The sequence below is a fragment of the Dipodomys spectabilis genome, unplaced genomic scaffold (genome assembly GCF_019054845.1).
Source record: "Dipodomys spectabilis isolate Male_0828 unplaced genomic scaffold, ASM1905484v1 ptg000414l, whole genome shotgun sequence".
Taxonomy (NCBI): domain Eukaryota; kingdom Metazoa; phylum Chordata; class Mammalia; order Rodentia; family Heteromyidae; genus Dipodomys; species Dipodomys spectabilis.
In genome coordinates, this window is record NW_024871091.1 from 4,810,702 (window position 1) to 4,835,783 (window position 25,082).

At 43.5% G+C, this 25,082-nt stretch overlaps 1 pseudogene; it reads left to right on the forward strand.

Moving 5' to 3' along the window:
- The first annotated feature begins 11,716 nt into the window (after nucleotides 1-11,716).
- LOC122097130 lies at nucleotides 11,717-11,797 on the forward strand (annotated as a pseudogene).
- Nucleotides 11,798-25,082: the final 13,285 nt, after the last annotated feature.

The window sequence follows — 25,082 nt, forward strand, 5'->3', positions numbered from 1 at the left end:
GTCATACTCAGGGCTGGGAAGGTGGCTCAGTGATAGAGCGCTTGCCTTGCATGCCTGAGGCCCTGGGTTCGATTCCTCAGCACCACATAAGCAAAAAGAAAAAAGCCGGGCGCTGGTGGCTCACGCCTGTAATCCTAGCTACTCAGGAGGCTGAGATCTGAGGATCGCAGTTCAAAGCCAGCCCGGGCAGGAGACACCGTGAGACTCCTATCTCCAATAAACCACCAGAAAACCGGAAGTGGCGCTGTAGCTCAAATGGTAGAGCGCTCGCCTTGAGCTGAAGAGCTGAGGGACAGCGCCCAGGCCCGGAGTTCAAACCCCACGACTGACCAAAAAAAAAAAAAAAAAAAAGAAAGAAAGAAAAAAGCCGGAAGTGGTGCTGTGGCTCAAGTGGTAGAGCGCTCGCCTTGAGCTGAAGAGCTGAGGGACAGCGCCCAGGCCCGGAGTTCAAACCCCACGACTGACCAAAAAAAAAAAAAAAAAAAAAAAGAAAGAAAAAAGCCGGAAGTGGTGCTGTGGCTCAAGTGGTAGAGCGCTAGCCTTGAGCTGAAGAGCTGAGGGACAGCGCCCAGGCCCAGAGTTCAGGCCCCACAACCAGACCCAAAAAAAAAAAGTCATACTCAGTAAGAAAAGACTTATACACTACCCAAGGCAATGGAAATTAGTACAGCAAATATGGAAACCCTTAAAATAAAATAAAATAAGTGGCTCATATCTGTAACTCTAGGAATTCAGGAGGGTGAGATCTGAGCATCATGAGGCAAAGCTAGCCCAAGCAGAAAAACACATGAAACCCTTATGTCAAATTAAGAAGCAAAAAGCTAGAAGTACAGGTATAGCTCAGTAGTAAAGCACCAGTCTTGAGCAAAAATATTAAGGATTTGAGTTCAAATCGCAGTACCAACACACACACACACACACACACACACACACACACACACACACACACACACTTACTATATGATTCAGCCATCAACTTCTAGTATATATCCAAGGACAGTGAAGTTCCCATATTTCAGATGCATGCTCTTCTGTGCTTATTATAACACTAGTCACAACAGCCATGATATGCAATCAACTAAAGTGTTCACGAGCAAATGAATAGCTAAAGAAAATGTGGTATATGTAGACTGTAATAAAAATAATGAAACCCCATCCTTTGCAAAGGAAAGAAACAATGGAACTGGAGGAAATTATGTAAAATGAAGCAAGCCAGCCCCATAAGAGTAACAAAACACATTTGTACTTCCATGTGTAAGCAAAAAACATTAATCTTCAAGAAGAAAAGTTATAGTGATGGCTAGAGAGAGTAGCATATAGAAAGAGCCTGGTTACAGGCTGGGAAGGTGGCTCAGTGGTAGAGTGCTTGCCTTGCATGCATGAGGCCCTGGGTTCAATTCCTCAGCACCACATAAGCAGGGGAAAAAAGCCAGAAGTGGTGCTGTGGCTCAAGTGGTAGAGTGCTAGCCTTGAGCAAAAAGAAGCTTAGGGACAGCACTCAGGACCTGAGGTGAAGCCGCAGAACTGGCACAAATAAATAAATAAAAAGTAATAAATAAAGTATAGCTGAGTAGGAGAAAACAACCCTAGCATTGTACAGCACAGTAAGATAACTACAGATAATCTTTTGTTTTCTGGTCGTGGGGGCTGAACTCTGGGCCTGGATGCTGTCCTTCAGTTCTTCAGCTTAAGGCTAACACTCTACCACTTGAGCCACAGCGCCACTTCCGGGTTTTTCCACTTATATAGTACTGAGGAATCCAATCCAGGGCCACATGCATGCAAGGCAAGCACTCTACCATTGAGCCACCTTCCCAGCCCCCACAAATATTATCTTTAAATGAGAATGAGATGAAGGTTCCTAACATGAAGAAATGGAAATGCTAATTATCCTGATTTGATCATTAGATGTCGTGCCTATAGACTCATTTCTGCACAGTACCCCCATGAACATGTGCAATTATTTTTTTTAATTTAATTTTTTTTGTGCACATACTGTACAGAGGGGTTACAATTACATGGGCAGGATAATGCATACATTTCTTATCAAGCATTGCAGCCTCCTCCCTTGTTTACCCTTCACATCCTTTCCCTACCTCCCCCCTACCCCCCCACCACCCAATCCTCCCCCCCCCCCCCCACCAACGTTGTAAAGCTCGTTTTCAACATGACCTTGTACTTCTCATTGTTGCAACAGGTCCACCTGTATCCTTAAACGACTTGTTTTTCCCCATCTCCTCCACAAGTTAAACTGACATCAAATATAGTGAAAGCAGGGGTTATACTGTGGGGGAGGGACATACAAAGCAACAAAGAGATAATCTTATAAATGCGTTAGAAACAAATGCATGAAATAAAAAAGTATTAAAATACATATCTAAGGGTTCATTTTCCTAACATCACATTATCTGACCTTTTGCGCTTGACTCATACATATACTAGATATTGCAAATAAGGGAAACCATGGGACCTATGTTTCTTTGGGCCTGGCTTACTTCACTTAATATAATTTTTTCCAAGTTTTTCCATTTCCTAACAAATGGGGCAGTGTCATTCTTTCTGGCTCCGGCCGAAATTTTCTGAATAGAGACCCGGAAACACAACAAATCAAAGAAAGGTTGGACAAATGGGATTACATGAAGTTGCAGAGCTTCTGCATGGCAAAGGACATAGCTAGCAAGATCAATAGAAAGCCCACAGATTGGGAGAAGATCTTCACTAGCCATACAACGGACAAGGGTCTCATATCTAAAATATACTTGGAACTCAAAAAATTAAATCCCCCAACAACAAATCCTCGAAGAAACAACTGCCCAATAAATAAGTGGGCTAAAGACTTGAAGAGAAAATTCTCTGAAAAAGAAAGAAGGATGGCCAATAGACACATGAAGAAATGCTCAACCTCCCTAGCCATAAAAGAAATGCAAATCAAAACAACATTGAGATACCACCTCACCCCAGTTAGAATGGCTATAATCAAGAACTCTAACAACAACAGATGCTGGAGGGGATGTGGACAGAAGGGAACCTTACTTCATTGTTGGTGGGAGTGTAAACTTGTTCAACCACTTTGGAAAGCAGTATGGAGGTTCCTGAAAAGACTTCACATAGAGCTCCCCTATGACCCAGCAATCCCACTTTGGGGCATTTACCCAAATGTTTACAAACAAGACCACACTAAAGCTACCAGCACAACTATGTTTATTGCAGCATTATTTAACATGTGCAATTATTATGCGTCAATTTAAAAGAAAAATGGCATTAAAATATCTGTGTTGGAAAAGGAGTACAATTTTAAGTATATGTGGTAGTACTAGGACTTAAACTCAGGGCCTCATACTGTCGCATGGATTTTCTGCTCAAGGCTGATACTCTATACCACTTGAACCACACCTCTACTTGTAGCTTTTTGGTGTTTAAGATGAGAGTCTCATGGACTTTTCTGTCTGGGATGGCTTTGGACCTTGATTGCAGCCTGCCAAGTAGCTAGGATTACAGGCTTCCATCCACAGCAACTGGCTGAGAATAAATTTTGTAAATGTAAAATAGAAAAAAAAACCACACAAGGTTGAGAGAACTAGCAAATGCCAGGTCAGGGATAGGGAGACTCTTTTCTTACTTGAAAAGTGAAAGAAAGGGCTGGGATGTAGCTCAGTGGCAAAGCACTTACCTAGCAAGTGCAACGTCTTGGGTTAGATCCTCAGTTCCAAAACAGAAAAGATTAAAAAAAAATACACCTAAAGAAAAAGCCAAACAAAAGTAAAAGAGGGACAGAGAGGAGAAAGGTGAAATAAAATTAAAAAACAGTAATGTTTCCCTTTTGATTTATGTGCTCAGTAAACAATGTATCCCTTAGCTTCTGTCTGAAGAATATTATGCACTCTTTATGAGATTCTTGTCTGCATGTGTATACTCATAATAAAACTGCTCACTCACAATTGCAAAGGTTATTGATGGGTGCCTCTCTGCATTTGTTTTTGTAACCCTCGTGTCTGGTACATAATATACCCATCGAAGTTTTTGTATGATGAATGCCTTCTATTTAGAGCTGGAACACATTTTTCAAATTACTGTAAATTAAAGAGACTAACAATTGTTCAGGGCAAAGGTCAAAACTTAACATTGACAAGAAAAATGAAATGGTTGCCTGATAATGCATATCAAGGTTTAGTGTGTCATCCTTGAACCCAATACAGAAAATGCCTATACTGAAATTCACATATGAGCTTTTGCAGCACAAAAAGATGTGTGAAAAGCTCTAGCCAAAGTAGATCAGTAGCCTTACATAACGGGAGGCAAAAACTCCAAGGGCCATTCTCCAAAGTGTGGCTGGAGGGGAACTGAGAAGTGGATTCTGAGTAAAGAACTGACACAAGCCGGGTGCTGGTGGCTCACGCCTGTAATCCTAGCTACTCAGGAGGCTGAGATCTGAGGATCGCGGTTCAAAGCCAACCCGGGCAGGAAAGACTGTGAGACTCTTATCTCCAATAAACCACCAGAAAACCGGAAGTGGCGCTGTAGCTCAAGTGGTAGAGCGCTCGCCTTGAGCTGAAGAGCTGAGGGACAGTGCCCAGGCCCAGAGTTCAAGCCCCACAACCGACAAAAAAAAAAAGAACTGACACAGCCAGGCACCAGTGGCTCACACCTGTAATCCTAGCTACTCAGGAGACTGAGAACTGAGGATCATGTCTCAAAGCCAGCCTGGGCGGGAAAGTACTTGAGACTTATCTCCAATAAACCACCAGAAAACCAGAACTGGCGCTGTGGCTCAAGTGGTAGAGTGCTCCCCTTGAGCTGAAGAGCTCAGAGACCGTGCCTAGGCCCAGAGTTCAAGCCCCATAACCAACAACAAAAAAAAGAAAGAAAGAAAAAAGAAATGACAGCCGGGTGCCCGGTGGCTCACACCTGTAATCTTAGCTACTCAGGAGGCTAAGATCTGAGGATCGAGGTTCAAAGCCAGCCTGGGCAGGAAAGTCTGTGAGACTCTTATCTCCAAGAAACCACCAGAAAACTGGAAGTGGTGCTGTGGCTCAAGTGGTAGGGCGCTAGCCTTGAGCTGAAGAGCTGAGAGACAGCACCCAGGCCCAGAGTTCAAGCCCCATGACCAACAAAAAAAAAGAAAAAAGAACTGACATAAGCTGCCATTCTGAAGAAATGTGCTTATTATCATCCTGAGAAGAAGTCAGTAGGAGATAACAGCAAGGTGGGAATGACAGCAAAGAACCCACTATGTTTTTGTGATAATCCACCAAAAGGCTGTCTTAGAACATCTGGTGCTGGTAGAGATAGTAAAAATTGGTAGAGTGTGAGTCTACTTTGAAAGTGGAGCTCAGGTTTGCCCAAGAGCAAGAGTAGCTAAGGAGGACGAGAGAACGAGGTGAAGAATCCACAGTGATGCCTTGGCGCTGGAGCCTGAACTACTGGGAAAGTATGCTTTGCTGAGATGGAAAAGACAACAGGAGGGACAGATCCAAGTAGGCTTGTCAAGAAGCTAGTTACACAAACCAGTGTGGAGATCTAAGATCATTGTGGTAATGTCAGGTCACAAGCTAAGATCACCAAGCTGTGTACATAAAGCAGAAAAAATGGCAGAAGACTGGGGCCAGGGACTCTCTACCATTATGAGATTGGGAAAAAAGGGTGAGATTTATAAGACCAGTGACAGAAAAATAACAAGACAGACTGCACACCAAGAAGCCAAATGAAATGAGTACTTGCTTATACCAGCACCAGGGCTTGAACTCAGGGCCTGGGTGTTTCCCCTTCACTTCTTTCTCCCACAGCTAGCTCTCTACCACTGGAGCCACAGCTCTACTTCTGGGTTTTTGGTGGTTCATTGGAGATTAGAGTCTCACAGACTTTCCTGCCTGGCTGGCTTCAAACCATGATTCTCAGAGCTTAGCTTCCTGAGTAGCTAGGATTACAGGCATGAGGCACCGGCTGCCTGGCTTAAAGCAAGTATTCTAAGGAAAAACAGATGATCAACTATGATGACAACGAAGGAAATTAGCCAGTCGCCAATGCTAGGGAAAAAAAGTCTATAGGCAGATTGTCTAATTCCACAAAAGATGAATTATGACATGGCTCATGTCCTCAGAGGGCCTTTATTGGTATTACATAAAATAATTGCATGCACATATAATTGCATGCACATATAAGGTATTTCTATGGGCAGTGTAGAATAACAACGGTAAAAATTTATTTTCTTTGCTTTTTTCCTCTGTGAGTCTAAGAATATGAGTTGTGACTGTAAAGCAAAAAGGTTGATTTTCATATAGTTGTATGTTTGCTATCTTTCTAATCAAATCATGTGAAACCCCAGCAACCATGCTGAGTCCAACCTCACAGTCTATCATCCCAAAATTCTGTTTCCAGATATGCCAGGTGTCCTAGATTCAAAAGCATGGATGATTGCCCTTGACAATGGCAATACATTTTCTGGCTTTTCTGAGCAGTTATAGCTATTTCTGTTACTCATAAATATGCCCTTATCCTTTTCATTCCTCTTTCGTTTCCTGTTTGTGAAACCCTATAACAACAAATAACTTCAAAAAGTTTAACATATCTCCTGCTCTGAATCAGATATGGCTTGTGTCCTCCAAAGGTTCATGTGACTGGATGCTTGGTTTCTAGAATAGCAGTATTGAGAGGTACTGTGGAACCTTTAGGTGGGGCCTAGTGAGAGGTTTTGAAGTTATTGGGGGTGTGTCCTCATAAGGTAATTTGAATAGAACCCATTGAGTTGCAAGAGAGTTGTCATAAAAGGAACAAGCTTGGGGCTGGGAAGGTGGTTCAGTGGTAGAGTGCTTGCCTTGCATGCATGAGGCCATGGGTTCGATTCTTCAGCACTATATAAGCAGAAAAGGCCAGAAGTGGCATTATGGCTTAGGTGGTAGAGCACTAGCCTTGAGCTGAAGAGCTGAGGGACAGTGCCCAGGCCCAGAGTTCAGGCCCCATAACTGACAGAAAAAAAAGAGCAAGCCATGCCCCACCCAACTCTCTCCTTCCTCAATCAATATATGACTCCTCACTGGAAGGTAAACCAATAGGCATGCTTGATCTTGAACTTCAAGTCAGAATAGCTATGAGCTATGCAAGCCTCTTATCTTCAGATGTAGCCTCTATCAGGTATTTCATTTTGGTAATAAAAGCTCACTAATTGTTAATTTTAAAAGACTATTCTTTCTAGGCAGGTAGCTTACACCTATAATCCTAGCTACTGAGGAGGCTGAGATCTGAGGCTCTCAGTTTCAGTTCGAACTCAGCCCAGGCAGAAAAGTTCCTATGAAACTCTTACCAAGATCCAATTACCCTGTGTGGTGGTTTATACCTTTAATCCTAGCTATACAGGAGGCTGAGGATCTGAGGATCCCAGTTGAAAGCCAGCCTGGGCAGGAAAGTCCATGAGACTCTTATCTCCAATTAACTACCAGAAAACCAGAAGTGGTACTGTGGCTCAAAGTGGTAGAGTACCACACCCTTGAGAGGAAGAGCTCAGGGACAGCATCCAGGGCCAGAGTTCAAGCCCCATGACCACCAAAAATGAGAAAAAGAAAACATGTAATGAACACTCAAAAACCAGAAGTGACAGAATATCAGCATTCAGTAGAAAACCTAAGGGAGAGTGCCCAAGCCCTGAGCACAGGTACTGACATTAAAAAAAAAAAATTGATGCTGGGTCAAAAGTTCAGTATTATATATATCTGTTATTTCCGTTTAGAGAAAGCTATGAGAAATGAAGTAAAATGGTAGAGAATTTGAAAAAAAAAATTGAAAGTCTTATTTGTTGCTAATTACTTATTGTATGTTCAGAGAACTAGTGCTTATCTGCATCCCTGTTTTAGGTCAATATTTTGTATACTAATATTTCTGGTCTTAAAATACTTGATTCTATTCACAGTGAGTGATAGAGTCCCCTTTTTAACCCTCTTATTTAAACAGAATTAGTCTTATTTTAGACTTCAAAAGAAACCTCCAGTTGGAAGTTTAAAGGTTACCTGTCCAATCTTCCACTCAATGTAGAATTTCCATTCGCAATTCATTGGTCTGTTTATTATAGAGATCTGGTATATAGTACATTGTGCAGGGTCTTAAAAGGTAAATCATCCAGGTTCTTTCCAATCTGTCCAGGGATTTAGGGAATGCTAATTGTTGTTAGGTATTCAAATATTAGTTCCAAACATTAGCTAATCCTGACATTTAGTCGACACTTTTTGTAAGAGACAAGAGGGTACTAAACCTGCTCTATCTTCAGGAAGCAACACAACTTCCTTACCTTCCTCTCTCCCATGTCTCCTTTCCAAGACCCACTGGACTCTACCTTCAAGCGTAACAGTGAATACCACCGAGGCAAAGCACAGAAATGAATCCTACCTGTGCGTGGTGCAGAGTGTGGGTTCTTCTTTGATGCCGCCATCATGGGAGTGTTGGCATATCTTCCACATCACTCACTAACTGGCGATGAAGAAATACTGTCGTAAGTGTAATACTCAGATCTAGCAAAACCTCATCATGGCTGAGCATCAGGTCTGACCAAACTCTCCAAGATGCCATGTCAAAATCGATCCCAAGGCTTCTTATAGGTGAAATGAAATGGCGACAGGACTTCTATGCAAGATGCTCCCCCCGCCCCCGCCCCCAGCAAACAGGGGTTCCAGTGAGGACCACGGTGGGTAGGAGAAATGGGATTTTCACTAACAACCAAATCACTAGCCTCTCAAGGACTTCTGAGTCAATCAGGGAGCAGAAAGAGAAACGTCTGCTGGACAGTGTGCATCTGGCCAGGGGAGTGGGGGGCGGTGGAGGGGAACCCGGACACACTTCCGGTGACGCGGCAAGCAAACGCGGCACTTCGTAATACACCTCCCCCAACAAAATGGATGTATCCTGCAAATAAAACATGCAGATCCTAGATGGGAACTCAAGGACCATTTGCATCAGGCCATCCCTGGCCCTACCAGCCCCTTCCTTAGCTCCATCAGAAGAACAGCTCAATAGCCCTCCATCTCACCTCCCCTGCTTCCTTGTTCCACTTGCGGCCATCACGACAGAAAATAATATTGTTTGTACATACCAGCATCCACCAGCAGAGGGCACAATATGTCAATGGAACTTCTGTGGCCCCTCCCTCTCTTTCCAGCCACTTCTTCTTCCCTGTCCACCCTACTTCCCACTCCCATAGATCCTCTGCCTCCATGGACTACCAACTACCTTCCATGCACCCCTCTTCAGCAGCCAATGGAGCTGACCATCAAGATGTATCGAAACACTTGCAGATAACCCTGTCCACCTGCAGATGGCACAACAAGATTGTTCATGGAGCTCTTGTGGCCCACTTGGGTTAAAAAATAAAAATAAAAACTTTACACTCATTTTCTCCTCCCTTTCCAAGCCTACCACACCTTCCCATGGTTCCTACAGCTCCTGCAACCTACCAAGTACCCATATTACTTCCGCTACCACGTTTTCACCAGTCAGTAAGACTATCACATCCATCAACCAACACTTATAAACTGGGTATCAACAATCTATACCAGTAATCCTAGCTACTCAAGAGGTTTACATCTGAGGACCATAGTTCAATCCCACCCAGTCAGGAAATTCAGTGAGGATCTTCAATTTACCACAAAAAAAAAAAAAAAACCTGGAGGTTACCAGCACTGGTAGCTCATATCGAATCCTAGCCACTCAGGAGACATCAGGGAACTGAGGATTGTAATTCAAGGCCAGCCTGAGCAAGAAAGTCCCTGAGACTCTTACCTCCAATTAACCACCAAAAATCCAGAAGTGGTGCTATAGTATGACTCAAAGTGGTACAACACTAGCCTAGAGCAAAAGAGCTCAGGGACAGAACCCAGGCGCTGACATCAAGCACCACAACTGACAAAATGAAATGGTGTTAAGTGAAACTGTGGCTCAAGTACTAAAGCGCTAGCCTTGAGCAAAAAAGCCAAGACTGTGAGGCCCTGAACACAAAACAAAACTCACAAATTATCAACTAACCATTGTGCTGAAAGGCAAACGTTGAGAAAGCAGATTGCTGAAGCCTGACATTCTGTATGTGTAAGAAATTCCTAGCTCCAGACCACAACGAAAAGCACTGCTCTAGTGCAAAAGACAGAACAGTCTTGACTGACTTCTGTTGTGGTCGTGCTTAAGGGACATTACATAACTATTTTCCCACGAACTTTGGGGCCACTTTCCTAATAACATTTCTTCAGGGTTGGACTATGTATCCTAAAACAATGTGTTGATGGCCAAACTCTCAGAAACTGCCTATAAGACAGAAAAACATCTCTGCAAAGAATCCTGTTAAGATCTGATAGGTAGGGAGGGCGTTAATCTAATCTGACAAGTGTTTTATGACCAAAGACAAAGAAAAACACCCACAGGGAAAATGCCTGATAATCACAGAGGCAGAGATGTGAGTGGTGCAGCTGCAAACCAATGGATTCCAATGATGCTAACTACCAGCTGAGACTAGAAGACAACCTTGCTACAGAATATCCCTCAGTCTTCAGTGGAAACCAATACCGATAATACTTTGATTTGAGATTTCTAGCTTCCAGACCGAAAAAAAAAATATTTCGGCCTACAGATGGTGGCTCATGTATGTAATACCAGACACTTGGAAGGTAGATATTGAAAGGATCACAGTTCAAACCCAATCTGTGCAAATGATTTGGAAGATCACCTTCCATCTCAGCCAATAGCTGGATAAAACATAGTATGCCTGTTATCTACCTCTGTGGGAGACTAAGGTCAGAAAGATGGAAGGTTCCACACAAACCTAGAAAAAAAAAAAAGATTGTCATATCTACCTCAAGAGAAGGGAAAAAAAAAGGGACATGGTGGGACATTCCTGCCATCCCAGCTGTACCAGAAAGCATAAATAGAAGGATCATAGTAGGTCAGCCCAGACAAAAAGCAAGGCCTCATCTCAAACATTACCAGGGCAAAAAGGTCTGCAGGCATAGCTCAAGTGGTGGAATGCTTACCTAGCAAATGTAAAGCTCTGGGTTAAAGATTTTAAAAAGACCAGACACTGGTGGCTAACATCTGTAACCTTAGGTATACAAGAGACTGAGATCCAGACGGTTTCAGTTTAAAGATAGCCTGGGAAACGTTGCTGAGAGTGCATGTCAAAATTAGGAAACAAGCCTGACATTGGAGGCCCATACCTATAATTCAAGCTATTCAGGAGGCTGAATTCTAAGGATAGAGATTCAAAGCCAGCCTAGGCAGGAATGTCTGTGAGACTCTTATAGCCAATTAACTACTTTAAAAAGCCATAAAAGGTGTTGTGGAACTGGAGATGTGGCTCAGTACTAGAGTGCTTGCCTAGCATACATGAAGCCATGGTTTGACTCCCTAGTACCATATAAACAGAAAAAAAGCCTGAAGTGGCGTTGTGGCTCAAGTGGTAGAGAGCGCTAGCTTTGTGCAAAAGAAGCTCAGACAGAGGCTGGGAAGGTGGCTCAGTGGTAGAGCACTTGCCTTGCATGCCTGAGGCCCTGGGTTCAATTCCTCAGCACCACATAAGCAAAAAGAAAAAAGCTGGAAGTGGCACTGTGGCTCAAGTGGTAGAGCACTAGCCTTGAGCTGAAGAGCTGAGGGACAGAGTCCAGGCCCAGAGTTCAGGCCCCATGACTGGACCCCCCCCCCCAAAAAAAGAAGCTCAAACAGTGCCCAGGCCCTGAGTTAAAGCCCCATGGCAAAGACTATACTTTCAGGGATCATTTCTATAGTTCATTACTAGAGAAATTTCACTGATCGTGTAGAGTACCAAGATGTTGTATTAAAAACCATTAAAGCTACTCAGCAGCAGAAAAAAAAAAGCCCCATGACAGGCTCAAAGTGGCTCAAAGTGATAGACCACTAGCCTTCAGCACAAAAGCTCAGGAACAGTGCTCAGGCCCAGAGTTCAATTCCCATAACCAGCACAAAAAAAACATTACTGAAGGAATGATTAAGTGGTAGGATGCCAGCTGAGCAAGCTCAAAGCCCTCAGTTCAAACATCAGTACTGCAAATACATACATACATACATTTATTAGTTGGTTGGTTGGTTGGTCATGGGGCCTGAACTCTGGGCCTGGACGCTGTCCCTCAGCTCTTCAGCTCAAGGCTAGTGCTCTACCACTTGTGCCACAGAGCCACTTCTGGCTTTTTCTGCTTATTTGGCGCTGAGAAATTCAACCCAGGGCTTCATGCATGCAAAGCAAGCACTCTACCACTGAGTGACCTTCACAGCCCAAATTCATTTATGTTTTTTAAGCTATCCAGTTACTGCTATCTTTTCTTTTTTTTGCCAGTCTTGGGGCAGGAACTCAGGGCCTGGGAACTGTCCCTGAACTTCTTTTGTTCAAGGCTAATGCTCTCCCACTTGAGCCATAGCACTACTTCTGACTTTTTCTATTTATGTGGTACTGAGGAATTGAACCCAGGACTTCATACATGCTAGGCAAGCATTCTACCACAAAGCTACATTCCCAGCCTGATATCTTGTTTTCTTACTCCAGGTCCAGCAAACAAATAGAAGAGTTAAGAACATAAATTTAACCAGGCGCTGGTGGCTCCCATCTGTAATCCTAGCTACTCAGGAGGCTGAGATCTGAGGATCACAGTTCAAATCTAGCCTGGCAGGAAAGTCCGTGAGATTCTTATCTCCAATAATCACTAGAAAACCAGAAGTGGTGTTGTTGTTCAAGCGGTAGAGCACTTGCCTGGAGCTAAAGAGCTGAGGGACAGCGTCCAGGCCCAGAGTTCAGGTCCCATGCCTGACAAAAAAATAAAAAAGAATATAAATTTTGCCCACAGACTTTTCCTGACTCTATGAACACACACAAGTTTCTTTTTTTCTTTTCTTTTTTCTTTTTTTTGGTCAGTCGAGGGGCTTGAACTCTGGGCCTGGGCGCTGTCTCTCAGCTCTTCAGCTGAAGGCGAGCACTCTACCGCTTGAGCCACAGCACCACTTCCAGTTTTCTAGTGGTTTATTGGGGATAAAAGTCTCACAGACTTTCCTGCTCGGGCTAGTTTTGAACTGCGATCCTCAGATCTCAGCCTCCTGAGTAGCTAGGATTACAGGTGTGAGCCACTGGCGCCCGGCCCACAAGTTTCTTAAACCACTTTAAGCCTCTGTTTCTTCATTTTTCCAAAGAGGCCATTGAATGAATTGCTGAGATTGAATACAATAATGCATATAAAGGATTTAGTCAAGTGCTTTAACAAATGTTAGATAATATGTCATCTAGGCCTTCAGTCCTCAGAAAATGAGTACAAATAGGGGCTGGGTAGAGCACTTGCCTTGCATGCCTGAGAACCTGGGTTCCATTCCTCAGCACCACATAAGCAAAAAGAAAAAAGCCGGAAGTGGCACTGTGGCTCAAGTGGTAGAGCGCTAGCCTTGAGCTGAAGAACTGAGGGATAGCACCCAGGCCCAGAGTTCAGGCCCCACGACCGGACCCAAAAAAAAAAAAGAAAGAAAGAAAATGAGTACAAATAAACCCACCAGTTTGATCATCATTTACTGCAGTCAGAATAAAAAAAGGGGGGAAAGGGGAGAGGATTAACCCTATCTACTCACTCGGGAGGCTAAGATCTGAGGATCACAGTTTGAAGCTGAGTAGATACACAAATTCTTGAGATTTCATCTCTGCAAGGCTCAACCTGGGAAGGTGAGGCAGGATCCTCCCTCCTCTTGCCTAAGTCTGGGCCCAGTAACTGTATCACCTAGGTAATTGGCACACCAGGAGGTCACATTGATCAAGGGGATGGTCCCAGACCCTGTTGTCACATCTGCATCCAGTGTGTCCTCACCGACCTGAGCCTGCCCCTTCTTCCCACCATGTGATCTCTACCTTGCATGTGGAGGCCATGGGGGGGGGGGGGGGAGCAGTTCAGTAAAATAAACTTCTCTCCCTGCCTGAAAGCGCTCTGTGGTATCTGTGGTGTTCTCTTTACCAGCCACTAATTAAACCTAGCACATTTAAATACCTAACAATCTCCCATTTACCAAGCAAAACACTGGGCTACAGGCACGGCTTGAGTGGTAGAGCTCCAACCACGAAGAAAAAAATGACAGGTGACCTTGTGGACTGAATCAAACCTAGGTTGCCACACAGGCTAATCCTGCTTGCTAAAACACTGTTTCAGTATAATATCTTTACAATAAAAAAAAAATTACAAAAAATAAATAAATAAATAAAACACTGTTTCAAACTGCAAAATTACAAACAGGCAAAAAATGTCTATTTGTTGGGGCTGGGAAGGTGGCTCATTGGTAGAGCGCTTGCCTTGCATGCTCAAGGCCCTGGGTTCAATTCCTCAGCACCACATAAGCAAAAAGAAAAAGCCGGAAGTGGCGCTGTGGCTCAGATGGTAGAGTGCTGGCCTTGAGCTGAAGAGCTGAGGGACAGCACCCAGGCCCAGAGTTCAGGCCCCATGACCGGACCCAAAAAAAAAATAAAATAAAATAAAAATGTCTATTTGTTAAGTTAAATAAATCATGGCATGCCAAAACAGAAATAATATACAGCTAGTAGGTTTATGAAGTATATCCATGATAAATGCTGAGAACGAATAGTGCAGCACAGTGGTTAATGATACGGATGCTGAAGTGAGACTGGCCAAGTTCAAAGCTTAGTTATGTGCCAATTAAACTTGTGAGACCGTGCCGTGAGAAGGTAACCTCTCAGTATGCACCAGGCATCTTTCCCATAATGTAGACATCATAATAGTATTTATTTTACAGGGGGCCATAAGACTACATCAACTGGCAATAGTACTTTGCCTACTGTCTAGCATAGTATGGCATGCCCTTCCAGATATGGATGTGCTAGGACTGAAGTTTGAACTCAGGGCCTTTAGCTCTTCCTTAGCTTTTTTGCTTAAGGCTTGATCCAAAGCTCCATTTCCAGGTTGAGGGGCAGTGGTTAATTAGAGATAAATGTCTCTTGAATTTTCCTGGTCTGGCTTTGTGCCAGGATCCAGATCTCAGCCTCCTGAGCAGCTAAGATTACAGTATAGGCATGAGCACCAGCACTGGCTCTCCCTATTTTCTAAGGACTAAAGGCCTGGGTGACTTGTTAGTTAGCATTTATGGAAGGCTCTCTATAATGAACACTTAGGTGCATTATTCTATTTCATCTTCACCCAGGCATGCCCAGTGGAATGGCTAATATGAGACCTTCTGCACAGCAAGTGAAGTGCAGGTCCTGCACTATGCTAATGCATTCAGTAAAGGGGACCCAGACACAAATTAGCCTTGTGCCAGCAAAGAGTGTCTGGATGCTATACTAACCAAGGAGAGAAAATAAAGTGCATATTAAAAAGTTGTAGGCTAGGAATGTGGCTTAGTGTTAGAATGCTTGTCTAGCATGCATCAAGCCCTGGGTTTGATTCCTCAGTACCACATAAACAGCTGTGGTTCAAGTGGTAGAGTGCTAGCCTTGAATAAAAGAAGCTCAGAGACAGTGCCCAGGCCCAGAATTCAAGCCCCAGGACTGGCAAACAAAAAAAAAGTTGTGGCCATAAACCAACCCTAACACCAGTGTAAAGGCTACATTCCTATCACCTGGTAACTCGAGGGATTTTAACTCATGAAGATATTTTCAATATTCCAATATTATCTTTTCCAAAGACATTCTGAGAAGTGAAAGTCCTCTTTACAGAAAAGCATTTTGACCCTAGAACTCAAAAGATAGTCTATAATTTTATAGGGCAATGGGCATGTAATGAAACATATAAGAAAAAAAAATGGGGTTGGGAATATGGCTTAGTGGTAGAGTGCTTGCCCAGTATGCCTGAAGTCTCAGGTTTGATTCCTGAGTACCACCTGACAGCACCAGGACTGGCAAAAAGAAAAAGAAAACAAAAAAAATGGCACCATAAGCAACCAGCAGAGGGAGCTATAGGAAGGGCATCTATGCTATTTTAGATAACAAAAAAGGTGTTTTTTTTTTGAGAGGGTGGGTGGTATTAGGGCTTGAACTCACAACCTATGTCCTGCCCTTTCTTTAATTTTTTCACTCAAGGCTAGCCCTCTACCAGTTGAGCCACTTCTCCACATCTGGCTTTTTGTTAGTTAATTGGAGATAAGAATCTCAGACTTTCCTACCCAGGCTGGCTTTAAACCAGGAAGCTCAGATCTCAGCCTCTTGAGTAGCTAGGATTACAGGCATGAGCCACCAGTACTTGGCTACAGATAAAATTTTAAATTCAGTATATTTGATGTATTTTTTAAATAGGGCTAATTGTCTGGGAAGGTGGCTCGGTGGTAGAGTGCTTGCCTAGCATGCATGAAGCACTGGGTTTGATTCCTCAGTATCACATAAACAGAAAAAGCCAGAAGTGGCACTATGGCTTAAGTGGTAGAGTGCTAGCTTTGAGCAAAAGAAGCTTAGGAACAGTGCTCAGGAACAGTGCTCAGGTCATTGGGCATTGGAGGCAGGAGGATTGAAGCCAATGAGGATCATGTGGGGAGTTTGAGGCACAACTGTGCTACACAGTGAAGCCCTGTCTCCCCGACTCCCCATCCCCCCGCACCGCCAAAATAAATAAGATCTTCTAAAACTCCATAACAGAATATCTAATAATGAAACTGTGTGAATCTATCTAAAGAGGTAATTCAGATATGAACACTCTTAAATAGTAGAAGAATTACAGCAACAAACATACAGAGACACCAACCATGTAAAAAAAAATTTTTTTAGGGGCTGGGAAGGTGGTTCAGTGGTAGAGCGCTTGCCTTGCATGCCTGAGGCCCTGGGTTCGATTCTCCAGCATCACATAAGCAAAAAGAAAAAAAGCCAGAAGTGGCTCTGTGGCTCAAGTGGTAGAGCACTAGCCTTGAGCTGAAGAGCTGAGGGACAGTGCCCAGGCCCAGAGTTCAGGCCCCATGACTGGACCCAAAAAAAAAAAAATTTTAATCCTACTTTTTAAAAAGATCCTATTTCATGGGGTCTAAAATGCTGTGAATTATACAACATCTTTTTATGAACTGTTATGAAAAACATTGCCAATAAAACGTTGAGATACCCACTTGTTCAAATTTGATTTCATATTTTATAAAAAAATCAATGTAGTATAGTATAGAAGAATCAATACAATGAAGAATAAACAAATACCAAAGAAAGCACAAAAGAATTCAATAGAATGGAGACCAAAAGCAGGATGTGGGGGTGCATGCCCGAAATCCCTATTCTCAGGAGGCAGCAAACAAGTAGAGCACTGTTCAAGACCAGATTCAAGGGTAAGCTGAATAAACAGTCAGGAAGACCTCATCTCAACCCACAAGTTGGGTACAGAGGTCATATCTGTACTCCAGCTTAAAAAAAAAGAGAGAGGCATAGATAGGAGGATTATAAGTCAAGGCCAGCCCCAGAGGGCAGACAATATACAAGATCATATCGCAAAACTAACAAAAAGAAAATGGCTGGGGCATTGCTCCAGTGAGTAAGCATGAGATTTTGAGTACAAATCCCAGCACCATCAAAAAAAAAGATATCATAAAACAAAACAACAATGTGTTAATATCATCAACATATTTGAAAGACATATTTGGGGGCTTGAGGGTTTTTTTTTTTGGTCAGTCATAGGGCTTGAACTCTGGGCCTGGGTGCTATACCTCAGCTCTTCAGCTCAAGGTTAGCACTCTACCACTTGACACACAGCACCACTTCCTTGAAAGACATATTGGAAACAAAGAGGTTCTGAAAAGTTAAACTGGTAGGACAGGTGTGACTTTGCCTGTCCTACCAGTTTAATGCATACAAAAAGAAAGCAAGGTAACTTGCTTTAGCCATTCCAGAATGTACACATATGAAAACATTATACTGTACAACATAAACATTCATAGTTGTTGTCAATTAAAAACCAAAAATTGAAGTTAAAATAAAATAAAAGGGCTATACTTAAGACATGGGAGGAACATGAATTTGAGGCCAGAGTGAGCTATATTGAGACTCTATCACTAAATTATTTTTTTGTCAGTCATGGGACTTGAACTCCGGGCCTGGGCGCACTCCCTGAGCTCTTCAGCTCAAGGCAAGCACTCAATCACTTCAGCCACAGCACCACTTCCACTTTTTCTGGTGGTTAACTGGAGATAAGCGTCTCACGGACTTTCCTGCCCAAGCTGACTTTGACCATGATCCTCAGATCTCAGCCTTCTGAGTAGCTAGGATTACAGGTGTGAGCCACCTGTGCCAGGCTAAATTAATTATTTTTTGACGAAACAGAACAGTGGAACTTTGTCCTGCAAACATGAGAATATCATGAGACCAGCTTAGGCAGACATATCCTTAAGACTCTTATCTGCAATTAACCAGCAAAAAGCTGGAAGTGTGGGCATGGCTCAAATGGTAGAGCACCAGTCTTGAGGGGAAAAGCCACAATTTTTAGTATTAGTGAATAAAGAATACAATAGAGTAAGCACCTAGTAAAAGAAAAAGAGGGCTGGGAATGTGGCTTAGTGGTAGAGTGCTTGCCTAGCATGCATGAAGCCCAGAGTTCAATTCCTCAGTACCATATAAACAGAAAAAGCCAGAAGTGGTCACTGTGGCTCAAGTGGTAGAGTGTTAGGAGCAAAAGAAGCTCAGGGACGGTGCCCAGGCCCTGAGTTCAAGCCCCAGGAATGGTAAAAAGAAAAAGAGAGTCTTAATATTGTCTCTAGCTTCCATCACAGAATTTAGGGTAGGCACCAAAGCAAGTATCCAGGCAGAGCCCTGTGGTGTCTCTGAGTTGAGAAGACCAAGTTCAACTTTCAGGGAGGCCAAGAACACTAGAATTGTGGGACAGAGGGAAGAGAGCTTCACCCAGAGAGATATTTGGAGATACTTACAAGGTCTTCCTTATCTGATCAGTGTACCTGTAACTGATATTGCCTCTTCTCTCCAAACTCTAGCGCTTTGAAAAATCTGAGGAATATAAACTGGAATAAGATTTTGTCAGTAGAGGGTGCTAGAGAGACACTGCAAAGGAAACAGCTTTGTTTCCCTGTTGATGTGCACCCCCAGATTTCTCAGTGCAGGTCTCACAACAAAATAAGAGAGATAGAAAGACATCATGTGCCTCCTAGTGAAAGAACACACTATAACCTTATTTTGTCAAAGAAACCAATTCTGAAATCAGATCAAACTGTTGGATCCAGGTGCCAATTTGCAGGAAACACAGGAACATTCAATCATGGATTGAACTGAACAGTATTGGGATGGACAGGTAGAGAGTTATCTAATAAATCAAATGAGAAAATGCTTGCCTTCAAACCAAGACTGTGGATTATAGGAACATTCACCACAGAATTTATTTTCCACTTTTCACTGAACTTGAAAATGCTCTTAATAAAATGTGTACACACACACAGAGAGACAGAGTTAAGTACACTGGGTACCTGTGGCTCACACCTGTAATTGTACCTACCTACTCAGGAAGTTGAAATCTGAGGATCATGGTTCAAATACAGTCCAGGCAAGGAAATTCATGAGACTCATCTCCAATTAACCATCAAAAAGCCAGAAATGGAGCTGTGGCTCAAGTGGTACAGTGCCAACCTTGAGCAATAAAACTGAGCAAGAGAATGAGGCCCTGAATTCAAGCCCTGATACCAGCACAAAAATTTACAATTCGGGGCTGGGAAGGTGGCTCAGGGGTAGAGTGCTTGCCTTGCATGCATGAGGCCTGGGTTCAATTCCTCAGCACCACATAAGCAAAAAGAAAAAAGCCAGAAGTGGTGCTGTGGCTCAAGTGGTATAGCGCTAGCCTTGAACTGAAGAGCTGAGGGACAGCGCCGAGGCCCAGAGTTCAGGCCCATGACCAGACCCAAAAAAAACAAAAGAATATACAGATGATTATTCAATAATGACTATCATGTATTGAGTGCCTATTAGATATTAAGCAGTACTCTAAGAAGTTTACAAGCATCTTTTATCTTCTCAACAACCCTGTGTGATACAAACTATTTTTAATCCTATTCTATCATAACCCTCAGGGACCTGAAAGACAGTCCGTAGGCAGTATTAAAAAAAAAAAAAAAACATGGGGGGGGGGGAATGGAGGAGGGCGGTGGAGATGGGAATGGATAGGAAGGAGAAACAAAGGAGGAGGCAACAATGCTTGATAAGAAATGTACTCATTACCTTGCCCATGTAATTGTAACCCCTCTGTACAGTATTTTCACAATAAAAACAATACAAAAACAAAACTGAGAACAGCAGATCATGATGGGATGTTTTAAAAATTATGATCTAAGCCAGGCACCAATGGCTCATGCCTGTAATCCTAGCTATTCAGAAGGCTGAGATCTAGAATCAAGGTTTGAAACCAGCCCAAGCAAGAAAATCCATGAGATACTTATCTCAAATTAACTACCAAAAAGCCAGAAGTTGAGCTGTCATTCAAGTGGTACAGGGGTAGCCTTTAGCAAAAACAAAAAATTAGTGGCATAGCCAGGCACTGAGTTCAAGCCCCAAGACCAGCACAAAAAAATTATGTTCTATACAAACAGTAGAATGCAAGAAGCTGTTAAAAAAGTACAAGCAGCTGGGCACCAGAGATCTGAGGATCGCAGTTCAAAGCCAGCCCGAGGAAGGAAAGTCAGTGAGACTCTTATCTCAAATAAACCACTAGAAAACCAGAAGTGGCGCTGTGGCTCAAGTGGTAGAGCACTCGCCTTGAACCGAAGAGCTGAGGGACAGCGCCCAAGCCCAGAGTTCAAGCCCCACGACCGACAAAAAAAAAAAAAAAAGTATAAGCATTCTCTCACTTTTATTGTTTCTCCCCCTCTTCTCCCTCTTCTCTCTTCTCTTCCTTTCAATATGGATATAAGCTATATTGTATATGTATGCATTAATATATAGTATGTATCTATCTAATGAACTTGAAAGAAGCCCATTATAAATTCCTCAGCAAATATAAAAGTGCAGATTATAGAAATATATATATATAATACTATTTACACTAAAAAATTATATATACATAAAAAGAATCCATTACTGGGAGGAGCCAGGCTTTGGTAGTGGCTCACACCTATAATCCTAGCTACTAAGGAGGCTGAGATGTACAAGATGGCAGTTCAAAGCCAGCCCAGGCAGGAAAGTCCATGAGACTCTTATCTCTAATGAACCAACAGAAAACCAGAAAGGAAGCTATAGGTCAAAGTGCTAGAGTACTACCCTTGAACAAAAGTGCTCAGGGACAGTGCCCTGGCCTTGAGTTCAAGTCCCATGACTAACAATATATTAATTAATTGATTAATTAAAATAAAATAGGGATGTATTACAGGGAAAACCTTACTTCCTATATTTCATCTTCCACATTGTATGGGGTTCTTACAAACATGTATTAATTCTGGGATTAAGAAAACTACAGCTGGGCGCTGGTGGCTCAGGCCTGTAATCCTAGCTACTCAGGAGGCTGAGATCTGAGGATCACGGTTCAAAGCCAGCCCGGGCAGGAAAGACTGTGAGACTCCTATCTCCAATAAACCACCAGAAAACCGGAAGTGGCGCTGTAGCTCAAGTGGTAGAGTACTCGCCTTGAGCTGAAGAGCTGAAGGACAGCGCCCAGGCCCAGAGTTCAAGCCCCACAACCGACAAAAAAAAAAAAGAAAAAGAAAAAGAAAACTACAGTGTTTCCATGGTAAGGAGATGAGTTGGGGGAACCTCAAAGACAGAGAAAATGGAGCCCCATAGTGTGTGATCAGACCAAAAGTAAGTGTCATAGTCACGGGCCTAGGAATTTAGCATCTCAAATCCCCCAAAACTGGCTGGGAATGTGACTTAGTGGTAGAGTACCTGCCTAGCATGCATGAAGCGCTGGGTTCCATTCCTCAGTACCACATACACAGAAAAAGCCAGAAGTGGCGCTGTGGTTCAAGTGGTAGCGTGCTAGCTTTGAGCACAGAGAGGTTCAAGAACAGAGCTCAAGCCCTGAGTTCAAGGCCCAGAACCAGCAAAAAGAAAAAACAAACCAACAAATCCCCTAAAACAATGTATTTCCATAGGCAAGAGATATATACAGTGACTTTTTTTTTTTCGGTCAGTCGTGGGGCTTGAACTCTAGGACTGGGCACTGTCCCTCAGCTCTTCAGTTTGAGCCACAGCACCACTTCTGGTTTTCTCTGTTTTATGTGGTGCTGAGGAATCAAACCCAGGGCCTCGTGCATGCAAGGCAAACACTCTACCACTGAGCCACCTTCCCAGCCCCGAGCACTGACATTTAAAAAGGAGATGGAGTCAGGCACAGGTGGCTCACACCTGTATTCTTTGCTACTCAGAAAACTGAGATTCAGAGGCTCAAGTTTCATGCTCAGCCCTGGTAGAAAAGTCTCTGAAATTCCATCTCAAAAAAAAAAAAAAAAAAAAAAACTGGCACAGTGAGAGCCAGTGGCTCATGTCTGTAATCCTAGCTACCTAGGAATCTCAGATCTGAGGATCCCGAAGCCATGGGCTTTCAAAGAAGAAAAGACCATCCGGGCGCCGGTGGCTCACGCCTGTAATCCTAGCTACTCAGGAGGCTGAGATCTGAGGATCGCGGTTCAAAGCCAGCCCGGGCAGGAGAGACCGTGAGACTCCTATCTCCAATAAACCACCAGAAAACCGGAAGTGGCACTGTGGCTCAAGTGGTAGAGCGCTAGCCTTGAGCTGAAGAGCTGAGGGACAGTGCCCAGGCCCAGAGTTCAAGCCCCACGACCGACAAAAAAAAAAAAAAAAAAAAGCTCAGGGACAGAGTCCAGGCTCTGAGTTCAAGCCCCATGACCAGCAAAAAAGGCTTAAAGCAGGGCTTGAGGTATGACTCAAGTGGTAGAGCATCAGCCAAGCAGATAAGCCAAGAGAGCACAAGGTCCTGAGTTAAACCCAGATACTGATGGGGGGGGGGGGCCAGAGGGAGGGAAGAGTGGAAGGAGGAGGGAGGGAGGGAGGGATGGACAGAGAGCTAAGAACATGGATACACAGCACAACTTTGGATTTCTACAGTTCCATAAGCTAAACTGGTTCATGATGAACAGAGAAGCGAATCAACAGGCTGGGATGTAGGTTCCCTTGGTAGACTGCTTGCCTCGCATGCATGAGGTCCCAGTGCCACAAATGCCATGGTGCCACAATGCCACAGAGAGAATGGTACAGGGCAAAGAAGGAGAGGGGGAGAAGGAAGCAGAGGAAAGAAGAGATTTCATTTTGTGACAGTTATTATTCTATAGTTCTGTACACACTGTCCTGTGACAACATGATTTTAGTTCATTCACAAGGATTCACAGGGAGCTCTCCACTACCCAATCCTTGCCAGGAGCTTGCTCGTTCACAAGTAATCACAGGAAATGCCTATTGGCAATCCCTAGTAGGTTTATCTGAAGCATGAATTTCTAGAAGTAGGGTTACTAAGTGAAAGCATCTTTATTTTGTCAGTCATGGGGCTTGAACTCAGGGCCTAGGAGCTCTTCCTAAGCTCTTTTGCTTAAGGCTAGTGTTCTACCACTTTAAGCCACAGCGCCATTTGCTGTTTTCTGGTGGTTCATTGGAGATAAGAACCTCATGGACTCTCCTGCCTGGCCTGGCTTCAAACTTCCTCAGGTCTAAGTCTCCTGAGTAGCTAAGATTTTATGTGTACACCACCAACACACGGCCCTAGTAATTTACTCTTACACCATGTGGGTCTCCTACACCTTAGTCATCCTGAGACATTGCTCTAATATACTTGTAGATATGCCAGACGCACACCACCATTCACACTCTAGCCCTAGTTTGAACCACTTTAAATATAACTGTGATGAGTATAAGCTTCTTAGCCATTTGCATTCAATTTTTCTATAAAACAGACAGTAGACTTGTCCGTTTCTCTTTTTTTTTGGGGGGGGGGTCCGGTCATGGGGCCTGAACTCTGGGCCTGGGCGCTGTCCCTCAGCTCTTCAGCTCAAGGCTAGCACCCTACCACTTGAGCCACAGCACCACTTCCGGCTTTTTTCTTATGTGGCGCTGAGGAATCGAACCCAGGGCCTCGAGCATGCAAGGCAAACGCTCTACCACTGAGCCACCTTCCCAGCCCTTGCCCATTTCTCTTATGGGCTGGTTTGCCTTTCTTCAGATGATTTGCATAAAGGCTCTAGAAATGGAAGAAATAAAGAAAAAATCATCACCTACATCCCAAATCGTTTGTCTTTGCATATCCATTGCATTTGAATGTTGTGATTTATTCCATTTGCCATGCAAAAAGGTTTAGAAGTTGGCTTTACTTGGGGCTGGGAAGGTGGCTCGGTGGTAGAGTGCTTGCCTTGCATGCATGAGGCCCTAGGCTCGATTCCTCAGCACCAAATAAGCAAATAAAGCCAGAAGTAGCACTGTGGTTGAAGTGGTAGAGCACTAGCCTTGAGCTGAAGAGCTGAGGGACAGTGCACAGGCCCAGAGTTCAGGCCCCATGACCAATCAAAAATATTAATAAATTTAAGCCGGGCGCTGGTGGCTCACGCCTGTAATCCTAGCTACTCAGGAGGCTGAGATCTGAGGATCGCGGTTCAAAGCCAGCCCGGGCAGGAGAGACCGTGAGACTCCTATCTCCAATAAACCACCAGAAAACCGGAAGTGGCGCTGTAGCTCAAGTGGTAGAGCGCTCGCCTTGAGCTGAAGAGCTGAGGGACAGCGCCCAGGCCCAGAGTTCAAGCCCCACGACCGACAAAAAAAAAAAAAAAAAAATTAATAAATTTAAAAAATTTTAACTCTAGTGTAAAAAAAAAAGTTGGCTTACTTTATTTTTTTTTCGCTTCATGCAAGTTCTGGGCCTTGAACTCAGGTTCTAGGTGCTCTCCCTGAGCTTTTTGCTCAAGGCTAGCGCTCTGCCACTTGAACCATCTTTCCACTTCTGGCTTTCTTCAGTAGTTAACTGGAGATAAGATTCTTACACATTTTCCTGTCTGAACTAGCTTCAAACCACAATCCTCAAATCTTAGCCTCCAGAGTACCAGGGATTGCAGGTGTGAACCACCAGTGCCTATTTGCCTTACTTTTCTTTTTAATTTTTATTGTTATTATGAAGGTGATGTACAGAGGGATTACAGTTATATAAGTCAGATAAAGCATACATTTCTTTTTTTGG